Raw genomic sequence first — 14,641 nt, 5'->3', positions numbered from 1 at the left:
AACTTAGGCTTAAATAAAGACTGGGAGTGGATGGGTCATTACACAAAGTAAAACTATTTCCCCATGTTTGTTTCTCCCCTCCCCCCGCCCTCTCCCTCACACATTCTTGTCAACTGCTGGAAATGGCTCACCTTGATTATCACTACAAAAGGTTGTTTTTTTTCCCCCTCTCCTGCTGGTAATAGCTCACCTTACCTGATCGCTCTCATTACAGTGTGTATGGTAACACCCATTGTTTCATGTTCTGTGTATATAAAATCTCCCCACTGTATTTTCCACTGCATGTATCCGATGAAGTGAGCTGTAGCTCACGAAAGCTTATGCTGAAAGAAATTGGTTAGTCTCTAAGGTGCCACAAGTCCTCCTTTTCTTTTTGCAGATACAGACTAACACGGCTGCTGCTCTGAAACCAGTCAGTCTCTGTGGCCTATCCAGTTCTTGGTCTCTCTGCCAATTAGTTCAAAGTGTGGGGGTAAGAGTGTCATGTGGGAGCTGTAGCTGAGACACCCTCACCCCAAATTTATCTTGCATCAGGGCCACCAAACACCCATTAGAGAGGAACAACGTAATTCAAGCTAAGCTGGGCTGCTTTCAGACTGCTGACCTACAGGGAAAAGGCTCTGAAGCCCATTAGTATCATCCTGAGGCATCCAGTGCCTCTAAGTGCTAATATGACACCCTTGAGTATTTCTGGGAAGATACGTTTATTAAATCTAGTTCTGACCTCTTCCGAGTTTACACAAGCAACATCTCTCCCACACTGCATGCGGCCTCTTTCACAATCCTTGTGTGTCTCACCCCATGCTGAAAGAGGCAGCTCCCATTAATCGAAACACAAACACTAAAATCTGCAACACTGAAACAGACACAACATCTACATTCATCTCTCAGTACAATATTTTGCAATATAAAATGATTGAAACACTTTTCCCAATGGCCGCACACTAATTTGCATATACTTCTTTTTCTCTGGCCATGAGCAGTATTGGAACTCAGGCTGTTCAGGTGGGGATGAGGGAAAGCGTATTTTTGTCCTTGATGAGAAGCAGCCCATATGAGCTTCAGCATACACTTTATCTGCTATTTGTGAACTAGCACTAGAATGCTGGGTATTGGCATTCCTGGGTTCTCTCCTTGGCTCTGAGAGCAGAGCCTGGTCTAATGGTTAGTTACAGCACAGACAAGTGTAACAAAGCCCCCAACTGAGTTGTCCACAGGGAATAGCCTCTTGGCCGTAAAAGCCTCTTGATGTAAAAGTTTAGCTTGAGTGATAGTACTAGTTTACCTGTGTGGCAGAAGCTCAAAAGACAACGCATATTAGGTGTAGAGACAGTAGCAGGATCTGTGAAAGGACTGAATGATAGCTGCTCCCCCAAAATCAAGGGATGAGGCTTCGGTTAATCCGAATTGCACTGATGTAGTAAGAGCAGTCCTTGATGTAAGTCTTCACTGAGCTCAGTGCCCGTTCTCCAAAGCTATATAGGGCTTTGTGAAGCATGGCTGGTGTGGTGGCACAAACTGCAACCGGTACATTTTCCCACCAGGAGCAGTTACCACAGAGTAAGGATGGCCTTTGCTTACCCAGAAGATTTTGCTATCTTGGGACCTTTCACATCCTTCTGGTCCTGGGGCAGTTTTCGCATCCTCTAGTCCAGTGGTTCTCAACCAAGGGTACACGGGTATGTAGTGGTCTTGCAGGGGGGTACACTGGGCAGATCTCCAAGGCATAGGGTGGAATAACACTGGACAGGGGCAAGAGGATAAGGTAGCACCGGATTATTTAGGGCTTGCCTGCACAATGAAAGTTACTCTGTACTAAACGGGGGTGTGAAGCTGAAGTGGAGCAACTGCTCCGGAATAACCGCAAGTGTGGACATTTCTGGACTGGGAGTTCCCCTCGGGCTATGGGGAACGGCCGGCTGAAGGCAGCGGGCACCTCCCTGGCTGGGTGAGGGGCTGCCCGGCTGAGCCGCTTCCGCTGGGCTCAGGGGGGCAGCTGACCCGCGCCGCCGCCAGCAGCATTCCTGCGCCGTGACTCAGCGCAGATAGCGAGCCGCGGCCGGCGGGCGGGCGGCCACCACCCCAGCGGGAAGGGCATGGGGCTGCGTGGCGGAGCCGCGGGCGCACGGAGCAGTTCCTCTGCCGGGCGCCGGCTGCCGGGCGCGGCGCGGCTCGCAGCTCCTATTTGCATGCTCGGGCTGTGAATGGCGTTGCCGGCCGGCCGGCCCCTGGCACGGGGGCGGAGTCTGCGCTGCCTGCTCTGGGCGAGTTTGCGAGCGGGGGCCCCTTAGCCGCACCGGGGCGGCCCGATCGCTGGATCTGTCGCTCGCTGCTGGGCGGGCCCCACGCGGAGCCGAGACGGCTGCCCGGTGAGTGTGGCGGCCCGGCGCTGGGGCCCGGGCGGGGGCCGGCGCTGGGGGCCGGGCGGGCGCCGCCGCGGGGGAGCGGCCCCGGGGTGCTCGGATGGGGGCAGGGGGTGCGGCCGCGGGCCGGCCGCTGGGCCCAGGCAGGGAGAGGCGCTTTGGCACGGCGGCAGCCCCGGACCCAGCTTCGCCGGGCGGGCAGCCGCTCGGGCGCCGGGCTTGGTGCTGCCCCGAGGAGCCGCCTGAGCCCGGCTCCAGCGAGGGCAGCGCTCGCCACCGCCGCCCCTCGGCCTGGCGCGCACGTGAGCTGCGGGCCCCGCCGCCGGCCACCTGCCGGGAGGGCGGCCCGAGGCGGCGCCGCGCCCCGCCCAGGAGCCCCCGGCTGGCGGGTTCCCTGGGGGTTGTGGGGGGCAGGCGGCTGCTGACGGGCCCCGCGCCCCCGGGTGGGGCGAGCTCCCTCAGGACTGAGCTCCGGCTTGGCTCGGCCTAGAGGCCGGAGTCTCCTGGGTCGCTGAGGGATTGGGCGCTCCCGTCCGCGGGGTGCGGTGCATGCTGCCCGGGCTGGGGGACGGCACGGGGCTGGGCGACGAGCGGTGATGTACGTGTGAGTTTGTAACCCCAAAGGCCGGGCCCGAGAGCCAGAGTCGAGTTACTGCCGCCAAACTGTTACTGATCCGACAGAGTGAGAAGGCAGTTGAGCCCACCGCTCTTTGTAACCTAAAACCGGGTAAACAGCTTGGGCTGGGACCTGGTGCGCTGAGAGCGGAGCCTGATCTCTAGCAGGCCCAGGGTCTGTCCAGCCACACTGTCTGGAGATGGAAATTCAATGGCAGATACTTGTTGCAGGCATCCAGTCTGGCTGCATTTCCTCTTGGGCCCTGGGGATGATCCCAGAGTAAAGTGAGGTGATGGTGGAGCAAATTCCGTGTGGAAAGCACTGACTGGAGCAGGATGCTGGGGGAAGTGAATTCAGGCACTAAGGCCCTTGGCTACTTGCTGTGGGAGTGGGACCCACGCTTGGGAATGCTGGAGTTTGCAGTTGCACTAAGGCTGCAGACCTGCTTCTGGGTGCAGCCAGTAATGTTCTTCTATTTGGAATTTGCCCTGGTTAAAGGAGGGGATGTGTGACAGTTCCAGGACATGTTCACAATTGTGTGGGGCTCAATGGGGAAATCTCAACAGAGTCTATACTGAGACGTGCACATCCCCCAAATAGTTTTGGTGGGATTAGTCCAGTGCATCTCCCTTAGCTGGCAAGAGCCCCTGGTGGACACTAGTGGGAGAGACGGCAGACAACCCCTGTTCCCAGGAATGCTGTGAGCAAGCCTGGACTCTGCACACTTGGGATGGAGTTTAGTGTCTGTCCTGCTTAGTAACTCATGGGTATGTTGTGGGCTTTCAAGGCAGGTGATCAGCAGGCAGCAGCCTGGCTCTGTGCTAAGACATCCTCCCTTCAAGAATCTGTCTTATCCTGCAGTGCACACATGCATCCTCAGGACTCTTAACTTTCAGACAGGTTCAGCTCACTGGGTGCGTATTGGGTGCTGCTTGGGCAGAAGCTGGGATAGCTAGGGAGCTTCAGTGGTCCCATTCAGAGGACCTGTTCCCTGCCCACTAGTATGTGTCCAGCTCCTCACTCTGCCTCATGCTCAGGAAAGAAAAAGCTCAATCTGCAGCCTTTCTGCTAGCTGCTCTAACACGGCAGCTGAGGATAACTCTTGACATAGGGCTTGATGGAGCACATAGCTTGAAGGACAGAGACCTGAGGCTGCTCTGAGTTACAGTGGGAGCCATTTTGGCCTTTAGCCAGTCTAGGACTGGGGAGGCAGAAAGATGGCTTTGAGTCACCCCCTCATCCTGTTCTCCTCGGGGTAGCAAGTGTAAACTCAGCCCAGCTGAGGATGGAGTCTAAGATCTTCAGATGGATCTTGGATTCAGGAAGAAATGTGTTTGGACCCGAATGCAGCCTGGCTGCTAGGATGGCAGCCTTGAGGAGTCCTTGACTATTGATGATATTCTCAGAGTCACTGAAAAGTGAGTGAGACAGGCCCCATGAGATCACTAGTCCAGTCCTGGCGCTGTTTCTCTCCACAGATTGCAAACAATATAATTGAGATGAGAATATTTTCATGCTACTGGCACTCTACACAAATGGGGCACGCATATTGAGTGCAGTTAGCTAAGTCCCCTAGATGGCATGCTCGTGGCCTTGGAACATGGGAGTCATGAGAAATTAATTTGCACTAACCTGCCTGATTCCAGTGAAGGGCAAAATAAACGGTGTGGGGCAGAATCCATGGCATGCTAACGTCTCCCATTAGGCAGAACAATCTCCAAAGTAAGTCTGAGTAGTCATGCAAAGGGACCTCCAGCCTTTCCTTGGGGAGCAGACTCCACAGCTTGATATTTCTCCGTGTCAGGGAGTTTCTCTGTTATCCAGTCTGAAGGTTCATACTCCCATTACAGCTGGTTGTTCCCTGTGCATAATCCTAAATAATTCTTCCCCTTCTTTGGTATCTACTTCCTTCATGCTCATGGAGACTGTAGCTACTCTACCCTCCCTGCCCCAGCATACAAGTGGGGCCTTCTATATTTATTAGGGCTGTCAAGCGATTAAAAAATATTAGTCGCGATTAATTGCGCGATTGAAAAAAACTAATTGCGATTAAACAATAATAAAATACTATTTATATTTTTATATGTATATATTTTTAATACTATTTATATTTATATTATATTTGTGGATGTTTTCCACTTTTTCAAATATATTGATTTCTATTACAACACAGAATACAAAGTGTACAGTGCTCACTTTACTTTTTATTATGAATATTTGCACTGTAAAAATAAAAGAAATAGTATTTTTCAATTCACTTAATACAAGTACTGTAGTGCAATTTCTTTATCATGAAAGTGCAACTTACAAATGTAGAATTATGTACAAAAAATACCTGCATTCAAAAATGAAACAGTGGAAAACTTTAGAGCCTATGAGTCCACTCAGTCTACTTCAGCCAATCGCTCAGATAAACAAGTTTGTTTACGTTTTCAGGAGATAATGCTGCCTGCTTCTTGTTTACAACGTCACCTAAAAGTGAGAACAGGCGTTCACATGGCATCGTTGTAGCTGGCGTTGCAAGGTATTTACGTGCCAGATGCACTAAATATTCATATGTCCCTTCATGCTTCAATCATCATTCCAGAGGACATGCATCCATGCTGATGATGGTTTCTGCTCAATAATGATCCAAGCAGTGCAGACCAATGCATGTTCATTTTCATCATCTGAGTCAGATGCAACCAGCAGAAGGCTGATTTTATTTTTTGGTGGTTCAGGTTCTGTAGTTTCTGCATCAGAATATTGCTCTTTTAAGACTTCTGAAAGCGTGCTCCACACCACATCCCTCTCAGATTTTGGAAGGCACTTCAGATTCTTAAATCTTGGGTCAAGTGCTGTAGCTATCTTTAGAAATCTCACATTGGTACTTTCTTTGCATTTTGTCAAATCTACAGTGAAAGTGTTCTTATAATGAATAATGTGCTGGGTCATCATCCGAGACTGCTATAACATGAAATATATGGCAGAGTGAGGGTAAAAAACAGAGCAGGAGACATATAGTTCTCCCCCGAGGAGTTCAGTCACAAATTTAATTAATGCATTATATTTTTAACAAGCGTCGTCAGCATGGAAGCATGTCCTCTGGAATGGTGGCCAAAGCATGAAGAGGCATACAATTTTTTTTAGCATATCTGGCACGTAAATACCTTGCAATGCCAGCTACAAAAGTGCCATGTGAATGTCTGTTCTCAGTTTTAGGTGACGTAAATAAGAAGTGGGCAGCATTATCCCCCTGTAAATGTAACCAAACTTGTTTGTCTTAGCGATTGGCTGAACAAGAAGTAAGACTCAGTGGACTTGTAGGCTCTGAAGTTTTACATTGTTTTGTTTTTGAGTGCAGTTATATAATTAAAAAAACTTACATTTGTAAGTTGCACTTTCACGATAAAGAGATTGCACTATAGTACTTGTATGAGGTGAATTGAAAAATACTATTTCTTTATCATTTTTACAGTGTAAATATTTGTAATAAAAATAATATAAAGTGAGCACTTTACACTTCGTATTGTGTGTTGTAACTGACATCAATATGTTTGACAATGTAGAAAAACATCCAAAATATTTAATAAATTTCAATTGGTATTCTATTGTTTAACAGCGCAATTAAAACTGTGATTAATCACAATTAATTTTTTGGAGTTAATCGTGTGAGTTAATGGCGATTAATTGACAGCCCTAATATTTATTGGCTTATTTTTTTCTTTACATCGTGTGAAGTATATGAGTGTTGCTGTACAAATGAGTACTGGCCAGGGCCAAGAAGACCAGGGGCATTCCCAATACAAGCCTTGGCACTGGCTGCTGATTCCCCAGCCAGTTTGCACTGCTTAGTGCTGGTGTACACAGAGTAGATCAGGGATGTCTCCAGGGCAAGCAGGAAGTTGATTCCTTTCTTCCTGTTTTTGTCCCCATGGCTGCTAATTTCCTCTGGGAGGAAAGAGCTGCATTTCTGCAGTAAAGGAAAAAATATCCATATGTGATGGACAGGGAACAAAATGTGACGCAGGGAGGTGAAGTCTCTTCTGAACTAAGCATGGGCAAGAAAAGGATAGATTGTTGTGACTCCTATAACATTACCTGTGTGGTAGAACCCCTCTTACCCAGGGCACCAGCCCCCAGAAATTTAGCACCTCTGCCCCAACCAGAGATGGCACCACACTCACAGAAAGTGAGCAGTCACCCCAGACTGGCCATGACAACACATCCATAGAAAGTGAGCTGGGAATAGAACTCAGGTTGCTTGAGTCCTAGTCCAATACCCTATAACACACTGTCTGTAGCTGCTCTAACTTATGGTGGCCTGTCTCAGGCTAATTGTGAGCTACTGGGCAGCCCAGAATCCTTTAGGGCTTGCTCCCAGCACACCGCCTACATTGTAGCCTGCAAAGGGGCAGCATAGGATGACTTGCAAAGCCTATATACTCCGCCTGGGCTGGGGGAATTTTTCCTTGGCCCCTTGCATCACCCTTTTAATGTCAGTGTGCCGCAGCATGTAGCTGCCCTGTAGAGTTTGGAGTTGGGGACAGAATCTCCCTCATCCTGGTTCTGCTGTAGTTCCCTCAAAGGGCAGTTGCTCTTGCACATGACCACGTATTAGTGGCGCGATTTTCTTGGTGAGCTTCTGTAGACGAAGGCTGAGCAGGAGGTCAGTGCTGTGCAATGATGAGTGAAAAGCAGCGCCTACACAGCTAGTCCTGCTCTGGGACTTCGCTTGGGAAGCTTTTTAAAGCAATACACTTGCAAGAAATTTGAATACAAACTGGCTTTTCTGGTTTCATGTAGAGCTGGGAGCTGCCCAGATCTTAGGAATGTCTCGCTCTGTGCAGGGCAGGCCCATAATTGGGGCCAATTGCTGCTGGATACAGGGCAGAGCATTGGTTATGTGTGGAGCACGCACCAATTCCCCAACGTGTACGTCCATTCCACGCCTTGGTCCTGAGAGTTATGGGCCACAGACATGGCGCCTCAGTCATAGTCTCTCATCCTCTCTGAAGGGATTACTTCTACCTTGCTACCTTCAGAGGGAGAACAGACTCTTCCCGACTGGCTGATGTTTCTCCCTTGTGCACAGAAGGAGATAGTGGTACTGTCATAAAGAGACCCCAGAGGGTGGGGCCTCGCTTGTCCTCCATGTGCACTAGTGAGGGGTCATGTCCACCCCACCAAGGGGTAATTGCGTCCTATTAGGGTATTAGGAGTTAACCCCAGCAGTAACCAGCATTGAGAGGGAATAAACTCCAATAGGGTTAGTGGGAGTTATCCACTGTCCCTATCCGTGGGGGTATTAGACCCTATAGTATTGGTTGGCATTTCTCCCCTGCATTAAGATATTGAGTTGTAGGGCCCTGGTCACTTTAGAGCATTTAGGGGCCCCTTCCAGCTCATTTGTTCTACTCTGGCAACTGAAAGCTGATATAATTGGATGTTGGTGTAAAGAATCACTTTCCTGGCTCTTGATGAGGGGAGCATTTTTTCACTGAGGGGAACAGGGTGTGGCTAGAGTGCTGCTGCTCTCCAGCATGCCCCAGCTTCCAGATTAACTCAAAGGGACCACTAGCTGGGCGCACCTTAAAGCAGCCCTGAAGCTGCTCTAAATTGTGCCAAGGACTGGATTGGCCCCATGATTAGGAAGCTGCAAGGATGACGTTCATCCACTTTTATGTCCCACCCATCTCATTGTGTCAGGCACAGCTGAGGATTTGAGGGGGTCTTGTTACCATATTTTCAAACACAGTTAGACTAAGACATGGGAAGAACCTTTTGCCTATTGCAAACCCTCTGGCATCTGTGTTAAACACAGAGCTGAACTTGTCAGGGACTGGCTGAGTTAAGTGCTCCCTGCGAATGCAGCATGACAGACCGTGCTAACACCATGGTAGCTTCATCCTTACTTGAAAACACTTGGCGTGCAGAGTCCTGTGGTGTTAACTGGAATCAGGTTCAACCGGAGCTTTCATACTCCTGGTAGGGTCCCCCTTGGCGAGCACGTCTGAGGCAAGGCTCCTGACTAACTGCAGTCCAAACTTCACAAGATCCCAATGGTGGATCAGGGGCATATAGAGGACCTTTGAGTACTCTGTGGCTGTGAAGGCTGATGAGGGCTGCAGAAGGAGGGAGGTCCCTGGTTGCCTTGGATCTCCTTGCCACTGAGTCAGGGTTTTCCTTCTGTCAAGTGTCATGTCACTGCCTGCGTACCAGTTTCCCCACGTTAAAAGACTTCACATGCAGGCCTCTGCCAAAGGGCTCACACCCACACAAAGCCTTGCATCGAAGGGTGGATGGTGGTGAAGACAGGAGTAGTGATTTCTGGGAGTCTTCGTTCACAAATCTGCAAGCAGGTGGCAGCTGTGCGACAGATGAGACAGAAGTGCATTTTAGCAGCAGCGGCTGTGACTGAGCAGGCCTTTTTAGGATCCCCTCTGCTTACCCCAAATGGGGAGGGGGCTAGAAAAGGTGCCCCAAACATAGGCTGTCTCTCACTCTTCTGACTGGATGGTTGCATCCAGTGGGATCACTCAGCTCCGCAGCCGAAATGAGATATAAGAATGAATTTCACCACCTGGAATGTCTGCACCCTTATGGACTCTCTGCACAGCGAATGCCCCAAAAGAACTGCCATAATTGCCAGACTACTGGCAAGACTCAATATTGACATTGCAGCTCTTAGTGAGACCCGCCAGGCCGATGAGGGCCATTTAAGAGGATGAAGGTGGCTACACCTTTTGGAAAGGAAAGCCACCAGAAGAGAGATGCATTCATGGGATTGTCTTTGCCATCAAAAATAAGATTGCCAGTCATCTTTTGGAGATTCCTGTGGGGGGTCAACGAATGTCTCATGACTCTTCAGCAACAAACTCTTCAGCAACAACCAACATGCCACAGTCATCAGTGCATGCACCCCAACGCTTGATGATGAGAGAGACAACAAGGAGCAATTTTATGGTGCTCTCGATGCCGTTCTCACAGCCACACCGAAGGCAGACAAACTCATCCTCCTGGAAGATTTCAGTGCCAGATGGGACTCCCAACTCTGGAGTGGCACAATAGGCAAAGAAGGGGTGGGAAATGTAAACCCCAATGGTATTCTCCTCCTCAGCAAATGTGTAGAGCATGACCTGCTCATCATAAATACCATCTTTAGGCAGAGTAACAAATTTAAGACCACCTGGAAACATCCTTGGTCCAAACACTGGCACCACCTTGACTATGTTATAGTCAGAGCTTGAGATTATGCCGATGTCTGTATAAAACTAGCCATAAGAGATACGGGTTACTGTTGGACAGACCGTCTATTAGTAAGATCAGTCATGTATGTGCAGCTCCACCACACTGCAAACACACAAAGGCTAAGTGAAAGCGGTACAATGTCAAAGCACTTCAAGACCAAGCCAGCTGCAAGATGTTCCAGCAACACCTCTCTGAGAAACTCTCTAACTTGCCTGATAACATCATTGATGTTCAAGAGCACTGGGATCAACTTAAAAATATCATTCACAGTGCATGTGCTGAAACTATAGGATATTCCACTCATCGGCACCAAGACTGGTTTGATGAAAACAATGAGGAAATCCTAGCATTAATTCAACAGAAAAGAACTGCATTCTGTAACTGGCAAAACAATTCCTCTAATCAATAAAAACATGAGGCTTGTCACCTGCTCAAAGCCGAAGTCCAAAGGAGGCTATGTGACATCAAAAATAAGAGGTGGTAAGAGAAGGCCTCTGAGATCCAGGGTTTCGTAGACCAGGATGACATGAGAAGGTTCTTTCAAGCAACAAAAGCTATATATGGGCTGAGCTCCAAAGGCCCAACCCCTTATGTTCGTAGGATGGCTCCACCCTTCTCAATGACAATGTGGCCATTAAACAATGCTGGAAGGAGCACTTTGAAAGCCTACTAAACTGTGAATCCATGGTCTCTGAAGACACCATCAAGTTTATTCCACAATGCTCAGCAACGGAACACCTTGCTGATCCCCCATCTTCTGAGGAAGTCCAATGTGCCATTACTCAGATGAAAAAATCACAAGATACCAGGCCCAGGCGGCATCCCAGCTGAGGTTTTTAAAGCTGGTGGAACAATGCACCAGCACAAACTTTGCAAACTCCTTGACAAAATCTGGACCTGTGAAGAAATTCCACCTGACATTAAGAACGCGAACATTGTTACAATATGCAAGAAAGGGGATAAATCTTTGTGTGGGAACTACAGAGGTATTGCCCTCCTCTCCATCGTAGCGTACATCCTTGCCTGGATCCTACTACATCACCTTCTCCCCCTTGCTGAGGAACTCCTCTCTGAATCACAGTGTGGCTTCAGGCCATCCTGAGGCACAACTGGCATGATCTTCATGGCACGATAGATTCAGGAGAAGTGCAGAGAGCAACATCAGGAACTGTTCATGGCATTCATCAATCTCACCAAGGCCTTTGACTCTCTCAGTCGTGATGCTCTATGGAAAGTGATGTGTAGGTTTGGCTGTCCACAGAAATTTATTTCCATCATCAGACTATTCCATGGTGGGATGACTGCCACCATTCTATGCAACGGCTCAGAGACCGAACCATTCATCATTTGCACTGGTGTCAAGCAGGTCTATGTCATTGCTCCAACACTCGTCTCCATTTACCCTGCCATGATCCTGATTCTCAGCCATGACCGCCTTCCTGGTGGAATCAGGACTGAGTATTGTATGGATGGTCAACATCTCCTAACAGAATCTAAGATCATGAGAATTGGCATCACTGCTTCAGGGTGCAGATGACTCTGTCATTCTTGTACACACAGAGGATGACCTGCAAAGTACCCTAAAACTTTTTACAGATGCCTATCACAGCTTGGGTCTCTCTCTCAACATTTGGGGGAAAAACAAGCTACTCTACCAGCCTTCACCTGCACAAACTACTCTTCGTACTCCATAAATCACCATCAGCTGACAACTCCTGGAAAATGTGGGCCATTTTCCATACCTTGGCAGTCACCTCTCCCAAACAGCCAGCATTGACACAGAAATCGAATACAGGATCCGCTGTGCCAGCCCATCCTCTGGAAGACTACTCAAATGAGTCTTCAGTCATAGGGATCTGCAAACAGGCACCAAGATCTTGGTTTACAAGGCAGTTGTCATCTCCACCCTTCTCTATGGGTATGAGACCTGGGTAACCTATAGACAACATCTCAAGCGGCTGGAGTGGTTCCAGCAGCGCTGCGGCAGGAGGATTCTCAGGATCAGCTGGGGAGATGGACACACTAATGTCAGCGTTCTCTCTGCAGCCATCACCATCAGTATAGAAGCGCAGGTCATGAAACACCAACTCTGCTCGGCTGGCCACTGTGTCTGCATGCATGACATGCTCCTCCTGAAGCAAGTACTCTTCTCTCAGTTAAGTCAAGGAAGAAGGGCTCATGGGGGGGCAGCAGAAGTGCTTCAGACATACTGGAAGTACACCTTAAAAAGGGAGGCAGCAACCCAACAAACTGGGAGGACTCGGTGTGGAACAGAACATGGTGGCGCCACACCATACACCAAGCCACAGCTCGCTTTGAGGGGAACAGACGTGCTCATGAGGCAGAGAAGCAACAAAAGAGGAAAGAAAGGGCACAACACTCCAGCCAACAACTGTGTCCTTCAAGATTACACCTGTCACTTCTGTGGGAAAATTGGGCTCCTCAGCCACTTAAAAACGCACCAATTAATCCCCTTGGCAGACATCATACTCTCATCGGTCAGACATTCTACTGGCAAAATGCACTCATGAGCAGGGGGTAAGAAAACAGACCACGTGCATCATTGGGACTGGCCCCAGCATCTGTCCCATCCCTGACTGCAGCGTTCACTACTCTCATGGACCAGTCTGGAAGCTCTGGGTGATGGGTGCTGAGTAGTCTGCTGTGCTACCCAACAGCTCTGACTGTTAGGAGCTAAGTCCCAATATCTCAGGAGGCGTTCCTTTCTTTAGGGTCAAGCTTTTGCTCCTGGAGCTGCTCCTTTTAACTCATTCTCCCTTTGTTCCTCTTTCTCACTTTCCTTATTTGCATTTCCTTTTGTTTTTCTGTCTCCTGTCCAAGCCTATGGCCCAGAGTTGTGCACTTTGCCTCAGCTCTGTTTGCCCCAAGTCTAGGGAGAAGTGCTCTTACTGCCACGATTTGACATGTGTATTGAACATCCAGAGGATCACACCTGAGAGTAGCCCTGGTCACTGTGAGTTTGCTGTGTGCTCTCAGCCCTAGATTTCTGAGCACTGAAGAGGAGAGACGTGTGTGTGTGTCTCCCTCACCTCCCTCCCTCCATTAATACCCATTTAAAGCCATGGGATAGAATGGAGACAGCTTGAGCCTCCTCGTTCAGGTGCTGCTCCAATTTTTGCCCTGCTGGTTGCAGAATCTGGGGTGTAGTACTGCCCTGGCCATGTGCCATTCTACCCTCACTCAGCCCTCTTCCCTCACTCAGTTACCTCTGCCCCACTGGGGAACCCCCCTCCCTGGCAGCAGAGGCACTTGAACATAGATAGAACTCGGCAAATTGGCAGGTAACCGCAGACCATGCTTGCGGATTGTGGGATGGATACGGATCCACATTTTATATCTAGAGCCCTGCAAATCTGTGGATATCCGCTTTATATCCGCAGAACATGTTTGCGGATTGGATGCGGATACAAATTTTGTATCCATGCAGGGCTCTAAGCATAGAGGCCCCTTGCCTGGGCATATTCCTGAGGGTCAAGTATGGTCCTCACACCTAGCCTGTGGCTCTGTTGCTCCAGGTAGCTGGTACAAAGGGGCATTGGGCAGTGCTGAATCAGGAACTGCATTCTCCAGAAATGACCATACTCCCCCTACCATGGGTATTCTATATGAACCCTCAAGTGAAAGCTGTAAGCTAATTCCCCTGTGGCCAGCTTGGCACTAACCCTGGCATTGCACAGCCCTCAGTCAAAACTAGGAGGCAGTTTTCCTCTTAAGACGCCATTGCATAAGAGGCATGTTTGGTATCTTGGAGGCTTCATGGGACTAGAGACATCTGATGCAAATGTTTTGAGGTGAGCTATGCCACAATGCTCCATGGTGGGCTTTATCACAAGGCAGAAAAAGAAACTTTGTTTAGGGTCCATAGTCCTTTGTCTCTGCATTCCAGCCCCAGGTAATGACTAGCAGTCCTATCATATTCTCCCTGGGAGGCAGGCAGGGCCTGGGGCTAGGTCTTGCTGAGTGTAGCATGATAGGGCAGTTTATTCTGGGCTTCATACTAAGCTATAATTAACTGAAGTTTGACCCTCCTTAGACCAGCTGGGTCTCCGCACAATGTGAACACAGTCTGCTTGGTGCAGACTGTCTGATACAGACAACGTGACAAAGCAGCCCACCCAGTTCCCCTTTCCCATCCCACTTGTCCAGCAGAGATGGTGACAGCTTGCAGGGGTCTCTGCCAACACCGTTTGTTACTCTGTGTGGGATCAGTCCACAAGCTCACTGGGAAGAGTCAGGGTCGTAGCATCTCTACCTCTGACTCATTTGAATCTCTGTTTTCACCCTATGAAGCAGCCTGCTGTAGGATTTTTCCCTTTGAGAGAGCATCCGTGTCCAGCGGCTGTGGGATCCTACATGGAGAGTGAGCACAGATGCTTCTGTTCTCACAGACCCCAACACTAATCACAGTCTA

The 14,641-nt window shown here is 49.3% G+C and overlaps 1 protein-coding gene across 2 annotated transcripts in view; it reads left to right on the top strand.

Annotated features, from left to right (window-relative positions):
- Positions 1-732: 732 nt before the first annotated feature.
- The window catches only part of RHBDF1 (rhomboid 5 homolog 1), a 110,399-nt gene continuing 96,490 nt past the window's right edge, over positions 733-14,641 (top strand). The window contains exon 1 of one of the 2 annotated variants that reach the window (XM_084640692.1): positions 733-2,369. The gene's annotated coding sequence lies outside the window, so the exon portion shown is untranslated. The remainder of the gene's footprint in view (positions 2,370-14,641) is intronic. The other variant, XM_084640691.1, reaches the window with a different exon arrangement.

The sequence above is a fragment of the Lepidochelys olivacea genome, assembly GCF_965140295.1.
Source record: "Lepidochelys olivacea isolate rLepOli2 genome assembly, chromosome: 10".
NCBI classification, from domain to species: domain Eukaryota; kingdom Metazoa; phylum Chordata; order Testudines; family Cheloniidae; genus Lepidochelys; species Lepidochelys olivacea.
Note: the sequence above shows the minus strand (reverse complement) of the source record. Positions and strands in the feature narration are given on the sequence as shown.